Here is a 16,830-nt window from a genome sequence, read left to right as displayed (position 1 = left end):
TGTGTGAGAGAGAAAGAGATAGTGTGTGCAGCTGTCATCTTTAAAGGCCGTCTCTATTAACCTGAGCCGGTGAAACTCGGTGTGTGTGTGTGTGTGTGAATGTGTGTGTGTGTGTGTGAGAGTGTGTGAGTGTGTGTGTGTGTGTGAGAGAGTATGTGTGTGTGTGTGTGTGTGAGAGAGTTTGTGTGTGTGTGAGTGTGTGTGTGCGTGTGTGTGTGTCATCTTTAAAGGCCGTCTCTATTAACCTGAGCCGGTGAAACTCGGTGCTTCAGCACAATTTTCCACTCGCTGGCAGACACTTCTATAAACGAGGAGATAATATATGAGAGCAAAGAGCTTGTCTGATACTGGGCCATGACTGGGCCACATCTGGGTCAAACGCTGACCAGGCAGCAGGATCCCCCCTCTGCCCGCGCGTCCGGCTTTACGTCCACAGCTGTGAGTCTAGAATGTGTGTGTGTGTGTGTGTGTGCATTCGTCTGAGTCAGGCATTTTTAGTCTTTCTGTCAGGCTACAGGCACACATGCGGCCGTGTGTTAACACCTCTGCTGACCAGTCACTGAGCTCCCTTCAGCTCCGACAGGTAAAGCGCAGATGTGTGTGCGCGTGTGTGTGTGAGAGAGAGACTGAGTGAGAGGACACAGTTACTTATGTGTGTATGTGTGTGTGTGAGTGAGAGGACACACACTGTGGTGAAGAGCACTGAGTGTGATTCACATGTACATAATTATGTCAATGTTCTTTTTCCACATTTTGCATTTTATTTGCGCCAATAGTTTCTGGCCTCTTTGTTCTGGAGAATACTAATTTTCTAATTTATTTGTATTTATAAATGCTCATGACATATTGATATATTTCCTACAGTCTGACTTCAGACTATATAAACATATTTAACGCTATACTGGTTCTGTGACGCAAGGTCCTTCCGTCCCCTAGGAAACCGCCGTCCTAGTTACTCGCTGATCCGCTTGTCAACAGGTCAGATGGTGTGTGTTAATTAACTATCAGACTCTGTATAAACACACACAGACACACACACACACACACCACACAGACACACACACACAGCCGAACAAGCCCATCTTAACGTGAGACTTAACGAGTCAATAAGTCTGTATCTTATCTATGTACCGTCAGCGATAGCTGCTCAGTCTTGCACTGACCCAAGCCAGACGTGGGCCAGAAGTGATCCAGACGTGGGCCGGATGTGAGCCTATCCTGGACTGAGGGATACCTCCCTCTGACTCGTGCTATTGATTCCTGTGGTCATTATTCCAGTTCATCTTGACCAGAGGAGACACTCTGAGCATGGCTGACTGGCTTACGCAGGCAGCTGGAACCAACGAGTTCTCCCACTCTCCGACTATCGCTTCCTTATTTCTCTCTCTTTATTTCTACACACACACACACACAGTGCCTGAGGTGGCAATACCATTGGTAAATTACTTCTTTAAGCATTATTTGCCAATTAAGCTGCAGATTTCAAAGTCTTTTTTTCCAGCAAAGCCAAACCAGCATCTCAATCTGAGAAACTGCACGTTTGTGTGTGTGTGTGTGTGCGCGCATCTGTCTGTCTGAGAAAAAGGCGAGGAGGCTAAATCAGGGCTCAGGCATGATGACTTTGTCAGACCTGGCACACACACACCCACACTGACACTCACACACACACACACATATAGACATAACAGGTTGAGCCTGGATCACTGTAAATCCTTGCGTGGGAAGAGGCTTCAGGTCTTAATGAGCTGCCAACCTTTCTCTGCCCTCAGCTGCGTCTGAAGTGGCGAAGGCCGGGATTGGGGCGACTTTACCCATAATCCACCCCGGCCCGAGGGGCAAACAGCTCTCTCATCTCTTCCAGGGGGAGACTGCGGCCTGCTGCACACTGATTGGCCGTTATGTAAAAGAAGCAATGCATTGTGGGACTGTGTATGGGACGCATGAGCGATCACACTAGACCTGTATGTTTGACACACGTCCAATCAAATGTGTACGCATATCGGCATGTGAGGGATCTTCTCCTACAGAGTAGTAAAGCTCAGCTTTAGTGGACGTAAAACCATGGTGGAAGCGCATTCAACTGCTTGATGGTGTTTTAAGCCCCCACCGTCGACTTCAAGGCAGCACTGCAACCGTTGACTTAAAGGCACCTAACCTTAACCCTAACACTTGCCTAACCCTAGTGCCTTCCATGCAGCCTGGAAGACGACGTTGGGGGCTTAAAACACCAAACGCCCATTCCACTACTCTTTTTTTTTTTAAAGTATATTTTTTGGGGCTGTTATGCCTTTAATGCAACATGATAGTGGAGAGTGACAGGAAGTAAGTGGGAGGGAGAGTCGGGGTGGAATCCGGAAAGGACCACGGGGCGGGAATCGAACCCGGCCAGTTGCGCCACAGCTGGGGCTCCATTCCAGTACTCAGTCAAGTTTGCTGTGTTTACACAGAGACGTACAGAGGATGGAAATTGCGGTTCTCTCAGGCCCACAGCAGGGCAAAACAACAACGACAGCACAATAATACAGCAACAACAACAACAACACAGCAAAACAACAACAACAACACAATAATACAGTGACAACAACAACACAGTAAAGCAACAACAACACAATAATACAGTGACAACAACAACACAGTAAAGCAACAACAACACAATAATACAGTGACAACAACAACACAGTAAAACAACAACAACACAATAATACAGTGACAACAACAACACAGTAAAACAACAACGACAACAACACAATAATACAGCGACAACAACAACACAATAATACAGTGACATAGTAAGAGCTAAAAATGACAGCATGTAAAAAGTAACATGAAACTTGATGCTCATGTAGCCGCACTGAGAATAAGGCAGGGAGCACTCTGACCTCTGTGTGTGTGTGTGTGTGTGTGTGTGTTTCTCATAGACTAAGGCACGGAGCACTCTGACCTCTGTGTGTATGTGTGTGTGTGTGTGTGTGTTTCTCATAGAGTAAGGCACGGAGCACTCTGACCTCTGTGTGTGTGTGTGTGGGTGTGTGTGTGTGTGTGTGTTTCTCATAGAGTAAGGCACGGAGCACTCTGACCTGTGTGTGTGTGTGTGTGTGTGTGTGTTTCTCATAGAGTAAGGCACGGAGCACTCTGACCTGTGTGTGTGTGTGTGTGTGTGTGTGTGTGTGTGTGTGTTTCTCATAGAGTAAGGCAGGGAGCACTCTGACCTCTGTGTGTGTGTGTGTGTGTGTGTGTGTGTGTGTGTGTGTGTGTGTGTGTGTGTGTGTGTTTCTCATAGAGTAAGGCACGGAGCACTCTGACCTCTGTGTGTGTGTGTGTGTGTGTGTGTTTCTCATAGAGTAAGGCATGGAGCACTCTGACCTCTGTGTGTGTGTGTGTGTGTGTGGGTGTGTGTGTTTCCCATAGCCAGATGTTGGAAAACACACACTCCCCAGTCTCTAATGAAAACCAAGTGGCCACTTTCTGAAAATCCAACACAGGATTTGTGTGTGTTTGTAAAAGTGTGTGTGTGTGTGTGTGTGGACTGGTGTATTTAATTGAGGGGGTTAGAGGGTGTGCATAACAAGTATGAAGCTCTCATTTGTAAAGCCTAATGTGGTGTGAAAATGTAGAGCAATGGAGAGTGACCTCTTCAGCGCAGGATAAAGCCCAACAGCACTGCCCAAAGCCCAGCCTTTAGGAGGACAGGAAGCAGCTGCAACATACACTACAGCATACTGTTAAATACACACCAACACTAGTTTATCTGCTGATCGGCCACAGGAAACAGCTGTAACATACACTACAGCATACTGTTAAATACAGATGTGATGCCATCTATAATATAGTTAAAGGACAATTCCGGTGTGATATTGACCTAAAGTGTGTTGAAACATGATACCCAGTGTGAACGTATGTCTCATAGCTCACTTCGGCTTGTCCCCTGCACTCAGAAATCTGGCGCTAGTTAGCCAATGCTACCAACAGTGTTTCGTTGTGGTGCCTCGGGCTAGCCTAGCCATGCAAATAAATCACTGTTTTACACCATTTACGAGGCTCAAAGTAGCTCCATACTTCATTGGTAGACTTCCGAGGGCCTTGACATTTAAAACGAGACATGGAGAACTTTGAAAAAGCACTGGTAGTTTATTTACAAGACCATTTATACAGACAGTACCTTAAGGAATTTTACCGTTCGACGCCATCTTGAATTTAGTCACGATAAGTCGAGCGACGAGTACGAACGAACAGGTATGATAAGGGATCAGATTCCAAAAATAATTCAGTGGAAATGCATGGATTCAGTTGCTTTCAGTAGCCCCAACTGGAATCCATGCATTTACACAGAATTTTTTATAGCTATGAGACATACGTTCACACTCGGTATCATGTTTTAACACACTTTAGGTCAAAATCACACCGGAATTATCCTTTAAATACACTTACACTCTGGAATGGAAATATGAATAAAGCTTGCACATGTGCACCTTTACCTGTTTGACCACCACCACCATCGACCACTCCCCAAATACCCCATCAGAGAGTTCCACCACCATCGACCAGCCCCCAAATACCCCATCAGAGAGTTTCACCACCATCGACCAGCTCCCAAATACCCCATCAGAGTTCCATCACCATGTTCTGCATTAGTGGTAATGTCACCGATGCCACTGAAGCCACTGGCTCTTAAGCGTCCAATCAGCAGGCATTTTGCTGTTGTCATGTCCAAGGCGATGACCTTTAAGCCTCTGAGGCCTGTGGGGGTCCGGCTGGGGTCTGGTTCAGGTCTGGGCCAGATCCGGCACGATGCATTGCTGCTGAGGAGCATGATGGGCACGTATCCCATCAGCCCCAGCTCCATGTCCAGACAGATCTCATGATCCTTTGCTTGATGCCTGCTCCCATCGCCTCTCGTGTGCTGCCGTTTGTCCCATTTCACTGGACAATGAAACAAGAGCTGCCATCAATCAGATGGGTTTTTTCTTGGATTATCTTGTATGCTGCTAATACTCTTGGACTGCTTCTGTTGAGGTCAGACAACCACCCCTTCAAACTCAAGCACACACACACACATTCTTGATAGGAATGGGATTATTAATAATCTAAGATTTTCTATAGAATTGCAAAAACCATGTAAGAGTCCTAAAACACTGCTCATGGTCCAAATCCCTCCCTACTGGGCCAGTGTTGAATAAGTGTGTGTGTGTGTGTTTGTGTGAGTGTGTGTGTGTGTGCATATATCCCCCTCTGCGAGAGTGTGTGTGTGTGTTTTGTTTTTCAGTTCCCCTGTTCTCTCCTCTATCTCATCCCCTCTCCTTCTCTCTCTCCTCTCCCCCTGCCCCCTCTCTCATCACACTCTCCTTCTCTCTCTCATCCCCCCTTCTCTCTCTTCTGTCTCACCCCCCCCCCCTCTCCTCTTCTCCACTTCATGGTGGTCCTCTCTCAGTAGAGTGCTGTTTTGGTGATTGCTGAGTGGAGGATCAACACAAACATCTACTCCCTCTCTGACCTCTTTCCCACTGAGAACAACACACACACTGAACACGCACACACGCTGAACACAGACACACACTGAACACACACACACACACACACTAAACACACACACACACTAAACACACACACACACATACGCTAAACATACACACACGCTGAACACACACACACACACACACACACACACTGAACACACACACACACACAAACTGAACACACACACACACACACACTGAACACACACACACAAACACACACTCTAAAATAAGATCCTCCCCAAGCCCTGGGTTGCCAAAGCAACAGCACCTTAATCCTGACAGAGATCTCATATTTGACCGGTTCACTCTCCAAACATGCTGCAAATCCCGCATGCTTCCCACTGCACCTCCAGTCTACTAATTCCATCAGAGTTTGGATGTTTGCAAGCTCAGAATGAGGACGTCTGAATGTACACTATGTATAAAATATGACTCTGAGGCCTGCAGATAAAACTATGTTCAGGTATAACAGCACGACCAGGTCAACTCTGTACATTTGTTTGGCTGGAGACACATCATCAGGTCAACACACACACACAGGTACGCACGGCACACACACAGGTACGCACGGAACACACACAGGTACGCATGATACACACACACACAGGTACGCACGGAACACGCACACAGGTACGCACGGAACACACACACAGGTACGCATGGAACACGCACACAAGTACACACACACAGTTATGCACGATACACACACACACGGGTACGCCCGGAACACACACAGGTATGCACAGAGTACACACATACTGGAGCTGTGCTGACACACACACACGAGCTGTTACAGGACACACACACACACACACAAGCAGAAGAAAAGCTGCACTTAAGAACCTTCAGACAAACCAAAACAACCAACCCACCAGTTTCTGATTCAGAGAGAATTAACACACACACACACACAACCGACCAACGGTGTCTGATTCAGAGAGTAAAGTGACAATGAAAACAGCCCTGAATGAAGACAATAGAGCCTACCTGAAACAAAAGCACACACACACACACACTTTCTCTCTCGCTCACACACACAGTGCATGTCTGGGGAGCTTTTCTCTATTGCTATTCTATAATGCTGTTTGAAAAGCAAGTCTGTTGTCAGCTACATGTGAATAAATGTGTATTGCCCCTTCAACTTGAGTAAATGTGCTCATACTTACTATGAAGGCCATTGCAAAATGACCTGAGATTTTTGCCCTGTAATCATAAAATCTGTAAAGTAAAATAATTATTAGTTACAATTATACAATAAAGCTATACAGGCCGTAATGCATTGTGAACATTGCTAGGGTCTCATGGTGGTTGTGTAAATGATTATAATTATAGTGATTTACTATTTATAGTGATTTATGATCGCATTATATCGTGTTGTGAATGTATACATAAATCATTATAGCGCTGACCTTCATAGAAAGCGTCATGACCTTGGGAATGCCTGCACTGCTAACAACCCAGCACTGAGAGATCTGGCCTTGATCAGATCTGAATGCTAGCACTGCTAACAAACCAGCACTGAGAGATCTGAATGTGTCCCCGCCAGACCTTTGACCTGGATGTAATCTGTCTGTGTGCACCTATGAGACACTTACCTGTCTGTGTGCACCTATGAGACACACTCACCTGTCTGTGTGCACCTATGAGACACTTACCTGTCTGTGCGAACCTATGAGACACTTACCTGTCTGTGTGCACCTATGAGACACTTACCTGTCTGTGCGAACCTATGAGACACTTACCTGTCTGTGTGCACCTATGAGACACTTACCTGTCTGTGTGCACCTATGAGACTCTTGAGCCAACTGGCTTTATCTTCACCTGCTAATGATTACACTGAGGTAACAGTTGCTATGAGAGAGCTCCTGTCAAGGTAACAGAATCCTACACACACCCACACACATACACACATACATCGAAAGCTCTGTCCGAAAATCATCACCTGGGCGACCAAATTTAAATCACCTCTTGATAGCCCAGAGAATCGATACTTCATTCAATCAAGTGTGTTTTGGTGAGGTGTTCGTGCGTGACTGACCCAGGCGTCAGCCAATGAGGGGGCTGGCTGCTGGAGGCAGGGCCTTACTGAGACACATTAAAAGTGACAACATTAAAACTCACACACACACACACAGAGACACACACACACACACACACAGTGTCAGCATTGAAACACTGACACCCTCAACAAAAGACCTTCCGGGAACACATGGCTGAGGAAGTGCTAGTCCACACGTACCAAACCGATCTTTTTTTCCTCCGTCTTCCCTGGAACCGTATCAAGAATATTTGCGTCCAAACGGATCCATCTCAACACGACTCAACACGTTACTTCATACCCCAGGCCTATAGGTGGCACTGTTTCTCTTACAGAAATATATACAAACAGACAAACCAGAATTGTTTGTGTGGACTGATAGTGAACTGCCAACTGTAGTCAACTCTAAAACTAATAAATTTCATTTTTACGGTTTGTGAAGGGTGCAGTCCCGTCCTTTATTTGGCTAATGCAGGTACAAATAATCTCCTTTACTTTCTTTGGTTGTAGGATAGTCCGCGATTCACATTAGTTTTGGCTATCACCGTTGCATAGGCTACTAAATGCTAGGTCTACCCAAGTTAGGCTATTCTGTCGCCACATTTATAATATTGCTATAATACCTTCATTAGTAACAGTCGATACTTTTGCCTGCATCAAATCACGCATTCGCATTTAGTGCGCATCTACCATAGGCTTAACATGAGCACGTCTTTGTATGCTCATATCTGACTTCACTAGACTATGAATGCATTTATTTATGTTGTAAGACATGTAAAATAAATGACTGGCACTACGCACAAATTAATTTAAACCTACACCGCACTTCCCTATTAACATCTGACTAGTTCTCTTGCGTCACCGACGATAGCTAGAAATGCATCAAGAAAACACAGGGAAAACACTGTTCAGTCCACCAAGTCATGATAATGATTGGCGCTGCGCAGCACCAGTTGTGATATTTATCCTACTGTGTGTAATCGTAGATAATGTCATGTATGAAAACTAGTATTGTTAGGCAATACTATAAGTGTCAAGTCCAGGGCAGCTGAGGTGTGGCGATGACATCATCAAGGATATGTGGTTTCGCCGTCCAAACGAACTCACAAGGGCTACGGTTTCAGATTTTTCCACCCAGGGACCAGGTTTCAAAAAAGTGCGGTTTTGGGCAGTGCGTTTACAGGATTCGTTTGGACGATCGGCCAAGACGAAGCAAAACCTGTGCGTTTAACCCAAAAGGCGTCTCCGTGTGGACGGGGTCTAAATCAAGAGCTAAGAGAGAAAGAGAGGGGGGGGAGTACTTGTGTGTGTGTGTGTCTGTGTGTGTGTGTGCAAGAGAGAGAGGGGGGTGGTGTAAGAGAGCAAGTTTGTGTGTGAGAGTGTGTGTGTGGGGTGGGGGGGGGGGTGTAGGTGTAGTGAGTGTGTGTGTGTCTGAGAAAGAGTGAGATATGAGTGAGAGGAAAATACTGTTAGTGAGAGGATGATGGAGAGATAGATCAGAGAGTGGGAGAGAGAGAGAAAAAGGGAGCAGAGTGGGAGAGGAAGAGGGAGGGAGAGAAGGAGAGAGAGAGAAAAGGAGCAGAGTGGGAGAGGGAGGGAGAGAAGGAGAGAGAGAGGGAGCTGTGAGATCAGGAGGAGGGAGGTGGGGGTTCATGCCGGTCACGTCGGGGCTGCCACCCAAAATAAAGTTTACCAGATCAGTGCTCATTCCTCCTCTGCATGTAATCAATCAATGCAGGAGCAACCTGACAGCGCCTGCACACACACACACACACACACACAGCCTGTAATTAAAGCTGTAAAGATCAGCGGGGTGGCTACACACACACACACACCCACATGTATATATATATGTATATATATATATATATATATATATATATATAAGCTCTTAGACATGCCCACTTGCCAGTGCACACTCACTCAAATGTATAAACACTCAGACACACAACACACACACCATGGCTCAGTAATTGCATATCATTATGTCCTAGCAGGGGTGACACTCCAAGGTGCCAGTCAGACGATACCATTTTTTTATCCCCCTCTCTCCCCTCCTGCTCCATTCCCCTCCCCCCTCTTTTCTACACCTCCCCTCCTGCAGCCCCATCTCCCGCTCTCTCTATACTTCCCTCTTTTTTGCTTTTTCTTTCTACCATTGCGCCTCCATGGGGCAGAGGTGGAGGAGGAGGGGGGATGGAGAGAGAGGTGGAGGTGGGGATGTAGGTGGAGGTGGATGGAGGTGGAGAATGTAGGTGGAGTATGTAGGTGGAGGTGGAGTATGTAGGTGGAGGTGGATGGAGGGGGAGTACAGTATGTAGGTGGAGGGGGAGTATGTAGGTGGAGTATGTAGGTGGAGGTGGAGAATGTAGATGGAGTATGTAGGTGGAGGGGGAGTATGTACAGTAGGTGGAGTATGTAGGTGGAGGTGGAGAATGTAGGTGGAGTATGTAGGTGGAGGGGGAGTATGTAGGTGGAGGTGGAGAATGTAGGTGGAGTATGTAGGTGGAGGGGGAGTATGTACAGTAGGTGGAGTATGTAGGTGGAGGTGGAGAATGTAGGTGGAGTATGTAGGTGGAGGGGGAGTATGTAGGTGGAGTATGTAGGTGGAGGTGGAGAATGTAGGTGGAGTATGTAGGTGGAGGGGGAGTATGTAGGTGGAGTGTGGAGGTGGAGAATGTAGGTGGAGTATGTAGGTGGAGGTGGATGGAGGTGGAGAATGTAGGTGGAGTATGTAGGTGGAGGGGGAGTATGTAGGTGGAGGGGGATTTATGTTCCCCGGCTGCATCTCTGTGGGCTGTGTGACAGTGAGGCTCTTGAGTAAGGGGAAGCCATCTGTGAACAGAGAGGCACAAAATGGCTGCTAGCTGAGACTTTCTGTCGCTCTCTCTCTGTGTGACTGTGTGTGTGTGCCCAAGCACAGGATATGTGTGTGTGTGTGTGTGTGAATGACTGTATGTAAGCGTGTGTGTAAGTATGAGTGAGCCATCTGTGACCAGAGCCACACGGAGCAGCCACTGGCTGTGTGTGTGTGTGTGGACGTCCTTGAATCGCCGGCAATGAGATGAAACACATCTCCCTCCTGTGAATGGGTGTGTGTGTGTGAGTGTCTTTGTGTGGATGTCCTTGAGTTGCCAGCGCCGAGATGAAACACACTCTAAAGTCTCCAGTCTCTGTGTGTTAGTGTGTGTGTGAGTGAGTGCAGGCATGGCGCCAGGATTCCAGTTTTGGATGGGCCAGACTTAAAAAAACTTTATCAAATCACTGTTTAACCTAATACAAATGACTGACTAATATACTGTTATATTATTTGTGCTTACATAATAGAGATTTGAATAGCTTGATGCTCTTTAAATAGTTTGTTGCATTGTAAAAAGGACGGACGTACCTATCCTCGATCACTGTCCTTGGTTTTGACCAAATAAGAGCGCTTTGGAATCTCCATTACGCACCATACCTGCTGGCTGTGCTTTAGCGCATCTCTCGAATAGACCTAAGGCCTATAGGCTGTAAAAGTGGGAATCTAATATTTCCCCCAAACATAGTTTAGTTCTGCTTGTATAAAATGAAGTCGAATATTTCATTTGTTTTAGGTTTTCAACAATACAGATCAATCACACTGCCCGATAGTTTCAATCAATATGCAGGGCAGTTGAAAACATTCGGGGCTTAGCCCATAGAGTCTAAACGGTTTTCATAATTCCCATTTTGCCTGACTTGCTGCTCACTTTTCATAAATGAATCCACTGACTCAAGCCTCATTTGCACCACATTTATTAAATATTATGGACAATAAAATTTTGACAATTAGAGGATGTAATGACATTTAGCTATCTTGACATTTTCTGTTTGCTAGAAACGAACTATATAGCCACCTAGCAGAGTGGCTTTTAAATAGCAATATGCATTATATGGTTTGTTATGCTTAGCTTAGGGAGAAGGGAACATTGAAGACTCACTAATTCGAACTAGGCAAAGCAGGCCACCACTGTTTGGCCAGCTCGAGACTGTAGGCTAGAGGCTGATAACAAACCTGAACTTGTAGGCTAGTCTAAATGACGAGAACAGGATAACTCCACCACCACCTTGTTATTGATGACTTCATGATTTCCTTGTAACGCAGGCCTATACCAAATATTAAATGCAAACAATGACATGCCCAACCTCGGGCACGCACGTAGCCTACGTTCCAAATTATGTGTTATGGAAGGTAACGTTCATGTTAAATCTGCTGCATGAAGAAGAGTGAGTTCACCCGTGTCCGCTTGTATGTTAAATACGTCCATCTCACCTCAAAGTTTCAATGCGCGATCGGAATAATGGTTTCATATTTGTTAGTCAACTGTACAAAATACATTCGGGGCTGAAGCCCTGGCAAAATCAGCTGGCTACTAGGCCTACCCCTCGGGCACAGAACTTGTTCATTGACAACGTCATCTGTCATGTAAAACATGCTCCAAGAGAGCTCATAAAGATCAATCACACCCATTAGGCCCTTTAATGCAAATCGGATCAATGATCACAATATCAACAAGCTGCATTGCAAAAAAAAAACATTTCATAAGCCATTATTAAGCCATAGAGATGTGCTAGGTGTTATGGATCTCAGCTATCCTTCATCTCCTGGTTGCAGCGATACAACGAGACCGTTTGTGCACGTTTAAGGTACCTAAACAACGACTATATTAAAAGTTTTTTTTAAGAAAAGTTTTGGGTGGGCCTGTTGAAAAGTGGGTGGGCCTAGGCCCATCCAGGCCCACCCGTAGCGCCGTGCCTGAGTGAGTGTGTGTGTGTGTGTGTGTGTGTGTGTGAGGTGTGTACAGTATATCTACCTTTAGTCTCTGTGTGTTAGTGTGTGGTGTGTGTGAGTGAGTGTGTGTGTGTGTGTCAAGGCCGTAGTCATGATGTCAACATTGGGGGGGACCAAATCTGTGGTGGGGTCTGAGGGACCCCCAAACAGAATTTCAATAAATTTCCTACCATGCAAAACTATTATTAAAAATCACAAACAAGTCGTTAGTTAGGTCAGTCAATTAGGTTATTCCAAACTTTTGACGGACATAGGCATGGCATGGATGGATTATGAACACCTGGACACAGATCCCCCCCTGGTGAGTTTTGTGAAAAGAGAAGGGTGGAGAAGAAGCAACTTCTCTGGTCCATCCCTGGACCAGTGACTCCATTTGTGTTCAAAATGTATACTTTAAAAGAAATTACAAACTAGAGTATCTTATGATAACCTCTATATTACACAGAATGTGGTTCTTTAACTTATTACTTACACCTGAAGATTTTTTTATACTAAGGCTTAGACTCATAGGTTTGGAGCCTAATAAGATTTTGTCTTTTAATTTAGATTTTATTATGCTGGCGGCTAATCACACAATTTTAACGTAGTTTGAAAGGGACAGGATTCAGGAATAGGCTACTAAGACAGGCCCCTCTTCTGTCTGACTCACCTCATGTTACCCCTGTATGCATTAAAGACTGCCTTCTGACAGAAATGACGTTTTGTGCCAACATGTAGAAACACTAGGCCTACTACAGCCTTTAATTGGTGAATGGAGGTGCAAATTCCTTTCTTTGGTTATTGTCCGCGATTCACATTAAATGTAGGCTATCACGTATTGTAAACGTCGCCACATTTGATCACGTTTTGCCTGCATGGATGCCCGATTGAGTGCGCATCTAAATAATATGCAAGATGCAACAATAATTTCTAAGAGGCCTATACACGGTAATTTCTGGCATTACTACTAGCATATGAATGCATTATTTATGTTGAATGACGTGAAAGAAATGACACAGGCTTGCACAAATTCATCATTTAAAATAAAACGTTTCACTTTCGCTATCATTGCGAGAATAGGCTACAATATGGAAAATGTTCCCTTTCAGTCTGATCGGCTCCAAACATGTATGGGATTTCCTTAGCCTGTGCTACACCTTTCCAAGAAGTTTTGTGAAAATTGTACCGGTAGCTTTTGCGATATTGTTGACAGCCCTACCTCACCACAGGGTGCAGTAAATGGAAGCTTTTGATAGCGTTATTTGTGCGTTATTTACGTTTGATTACATTTCAGATACGTGTTGGTTTCCTAGTATAGCGCTTTATTCTTTCTTTATTTTTCTATGTCCAAATATTGTGGGGGACATTTTGGTAATATTTGAATATTGGGGGGGACACGTCCCCCTCAATGTCTATGGTGACTACGGCCCTGGAGTGTGTGTGTGAGGTGTGTATATCTGCCTCCAGTCTCTGTGTGTTAGTGAGTGGTGTGTGTAAGTGTGTGTGTGTGTGTGTGTGTGTGTGTGTGTGTGCAAGGTGTGTATATCTGCCTCCGGTTTCCTGAGCACTATACTGTCTGAGTGTACAGAGAGCACAGCATTTTGACTTAAGAATGTCTGGATGCAGTCGAATCCACAGCTGATGTGTGTGTATTGGGCCTGTGTGTGTGTGTGTGTGTGTGTGTGTGTGTTTTGATCTGGTGTAGGTCAGGGGCGGATCACTTCATTCACCTCACTGTGGCCTCCGAATCTTCACAGTCTGACCTGTCTCTGTTACACACACACACACACACCGAACAAGTCCAGTCTGATCTGTCTCTATTACACACACACACACACAAACCGAGTTCAGACTGACCCGTCTCTGTTCTAAACACACAGTCCCATCCCGTCCTGTCTTGCCTGTTAAAGGGACACCAGGCAACATTTTCGTGTTAATTAATCATCTTCGTAAGTCGGTATATGGTTTAATGACTCATTACGGGGCGAATGAAGACTCTCTCGCCCGCCCCTACTGCCTCAGTTCAGTGTATCCGACCACACAAAGTGTCAGACATCGCGAGAAGCAGGATCAGTTTACATCCTGCATCCCCAGCACAGAGGCAGGCTAGTGAAACGCTAGCGATTGTTGCAAACGTGTGTATAATGGCAGAGCCGGCGAAGAAGCAGCGAAAACCCTTGACGGAAAATGCAAAGAAAAAGAAAAGAGCTTCAGACCGAGCGAGGGTTTACACACGTATCGACACGTACAGACGCTAGGGGGAACTTCGTAGAGAAAAAGCATTAGGCTTGCCTGGTGTCCCTTTAAGGGTCTTGTCTGTTTAGCCGTAAAAGAAAGTTCCATGTGTGTCTGCTCATAGTGGTTTTTCTATGACCGCCCTTTTGGCCTGACTACAGTATGTCTGCCCATAGTGGTCTTTCTATGTCTGCCCATAGTGGCCTGACTATGTCTGCCCATAGTGGTCTTTCTATGTCTGCCCATAGTGGTCTGACTATGTCTGCCCATAGTGGTCTTAACTGAATTTGCTTTTCATAGTCATGTTTGCACAATGAGCTAAGAGAAACACAGTTCGTTCAGCTGTGCACTCATTGTGATATGGTATTAATGACAATAAAATTCACTTCGACGTGACTTTATAAAAACTCAGAGTGCAGGAAGACTACTGTAAAATCATAGCCTAGAAATCTAGACGCGCCCCTAGCGGCAGCAAATTACACTGTCCTATTGCGACATTACGCTGTCCTATTGCGTGCAGAGGGAATTTGAAAGACAACTGATTATCCCGCCCCTCGGACTGAGCACTGCGAACGGTGAGTGTCCAGACCCTACATGTTAATGTGGGTCTGGCTCGCCAGGCTAGTAAAATCAGGCTTCAAGCAGATAACACACCATACTAATCTTGAGGTTTAAAGAAGATTAAATCACATTTTGGTTAATATGTACAGTACATATATGATACATAATCACCTTTGGGCTTTAGAAACACTAGTGTTTAAAGGTGCCATGTGTAATGTCCGCCAAAAAATCAATTCATACTCCACATTCCATATAAGATGGGGGCAGTATACCTCCAGAAAGTGAGTTGGTCTACCCTAGAGTAACAACCGAGACACGTATATTGCAGTTTGGCTGGCGGTTATGTTGCCCACATACTGCCTCCCATCGCCGAAACTGGTATTATGACACCTGTCGGGCTGTGGCTAGTAATTTAGCATGCTAATTCAGGTTGATATCTCTGCAGCACTATACCTTGTAATTTTTTTAATGACATCATCACCCTTATTGCTTCTCATTCTTTTGATGCGTGTAGCTAATTTTTTGGGATATTTTTTACCTCAATTCTTACACATGGCACCTTTAAAATGGAAGAATACAAAGACTTATATTGCATATTGATACCCACGGTCAATACAACAATCACAACATAGATAACATTATGAAAAGCACTACACATGCCCGATAAGCTGACCTTGGCTGTCCGTGTGTGTGTGTGTGTGAGAACACTGCCGCGGTCATCTTTCCTCTCCAGTCTGAATCATCTTTAGACACTGGAGTGGATGAGGAGCAAATTAAATTCTATTTGCAATTTCATGCATGATGCAACATTCCGTGAACACCATGGACGGCACTTTTTCAGCAGGACAAGCGTGGGGGCTCCAATAACACACACACTCACTCTCTCAAGCATACACACACACTCACTCTCTCAAGCACACACACACTCACTCTCTCAAGCACACACACTCACTTTGTCTCACACACACACTCACTCTCTCAAGAACACACACACTCAGTGTCTCTCACACACACACTCTCTCTCTCTCAAGCACACACACACACACTCACTCTCTCAAGCACACACACTTACTTTGTCTCACACACACACTCACTCTCTCAAGCACACACACTCACTTTGTCTCACACACACACTCTCTCTCAAGCACACACACACTCACTCTCTCAAGCACACACACTCACTTTGTCTCACACACACACTCTCTCTCTCAAGCACACACACACACTCACTCTCTCTCAAGAACACACACTCACTCTCAAGCATACACACACTCATTCTCTGCAGGCCACTGGCCACTGAGACATGAGGAAAATACTTTTAGATGAAGTGAGAGGCAATTCTCCCTGCTTTAGTGTGTTTGCAAGTGCAAATAGGTGGTGTGTGTGTGTGTGTGTGTGTCTGTTAGTGTACATGTGTGTGTGTGTGTGTGTGTGTGTGTGTGTGTGTGTGTGTCTGTGCGCGCGGCAGCGTGCCAACCCAATATGTGTGGGTCGTTTGAGCTTTTTTTCTAGATCAGACAGAAGGTTGTTAGTGGGAGACAAACGAGGAGTAAAAGTTGCTGCAGCCCTCTGCTCTGTGCTGTTCTGCCCAATGGGAAAGTAGAACATGTGGGAGCCACTTATTCAGATTTCCCTCCTCACACACACACACACACCACTGCACCCCTGTGTGTGTGTGTGAGACCACCTCT

Source organism: Alosa pseudoharengus, unplaced genomic scaffold (assembly GCF_046254945.1).
Source record: "Alosa pseudoharengus isolate Yale_2024_CS ecotype anadromous, Long Island Sound unplaced genomic scaffold, YU_APseudo_1.1 YU_APseudo_1.1_scf_9, whole genome shotgun sequence".
Classification (NCBI taxonomy): domain Eukaryota; kingdom Metazoa; phylum Chordata; class Actinopteri; order Clupeiformes; family Clupeidae; genus Alosa; species Alosa pseudoharengus.
The sequence above is the reverse complement of the archived record's forward strand: the minus strand, read 5'-3'. Positions refer to the sequence as shown.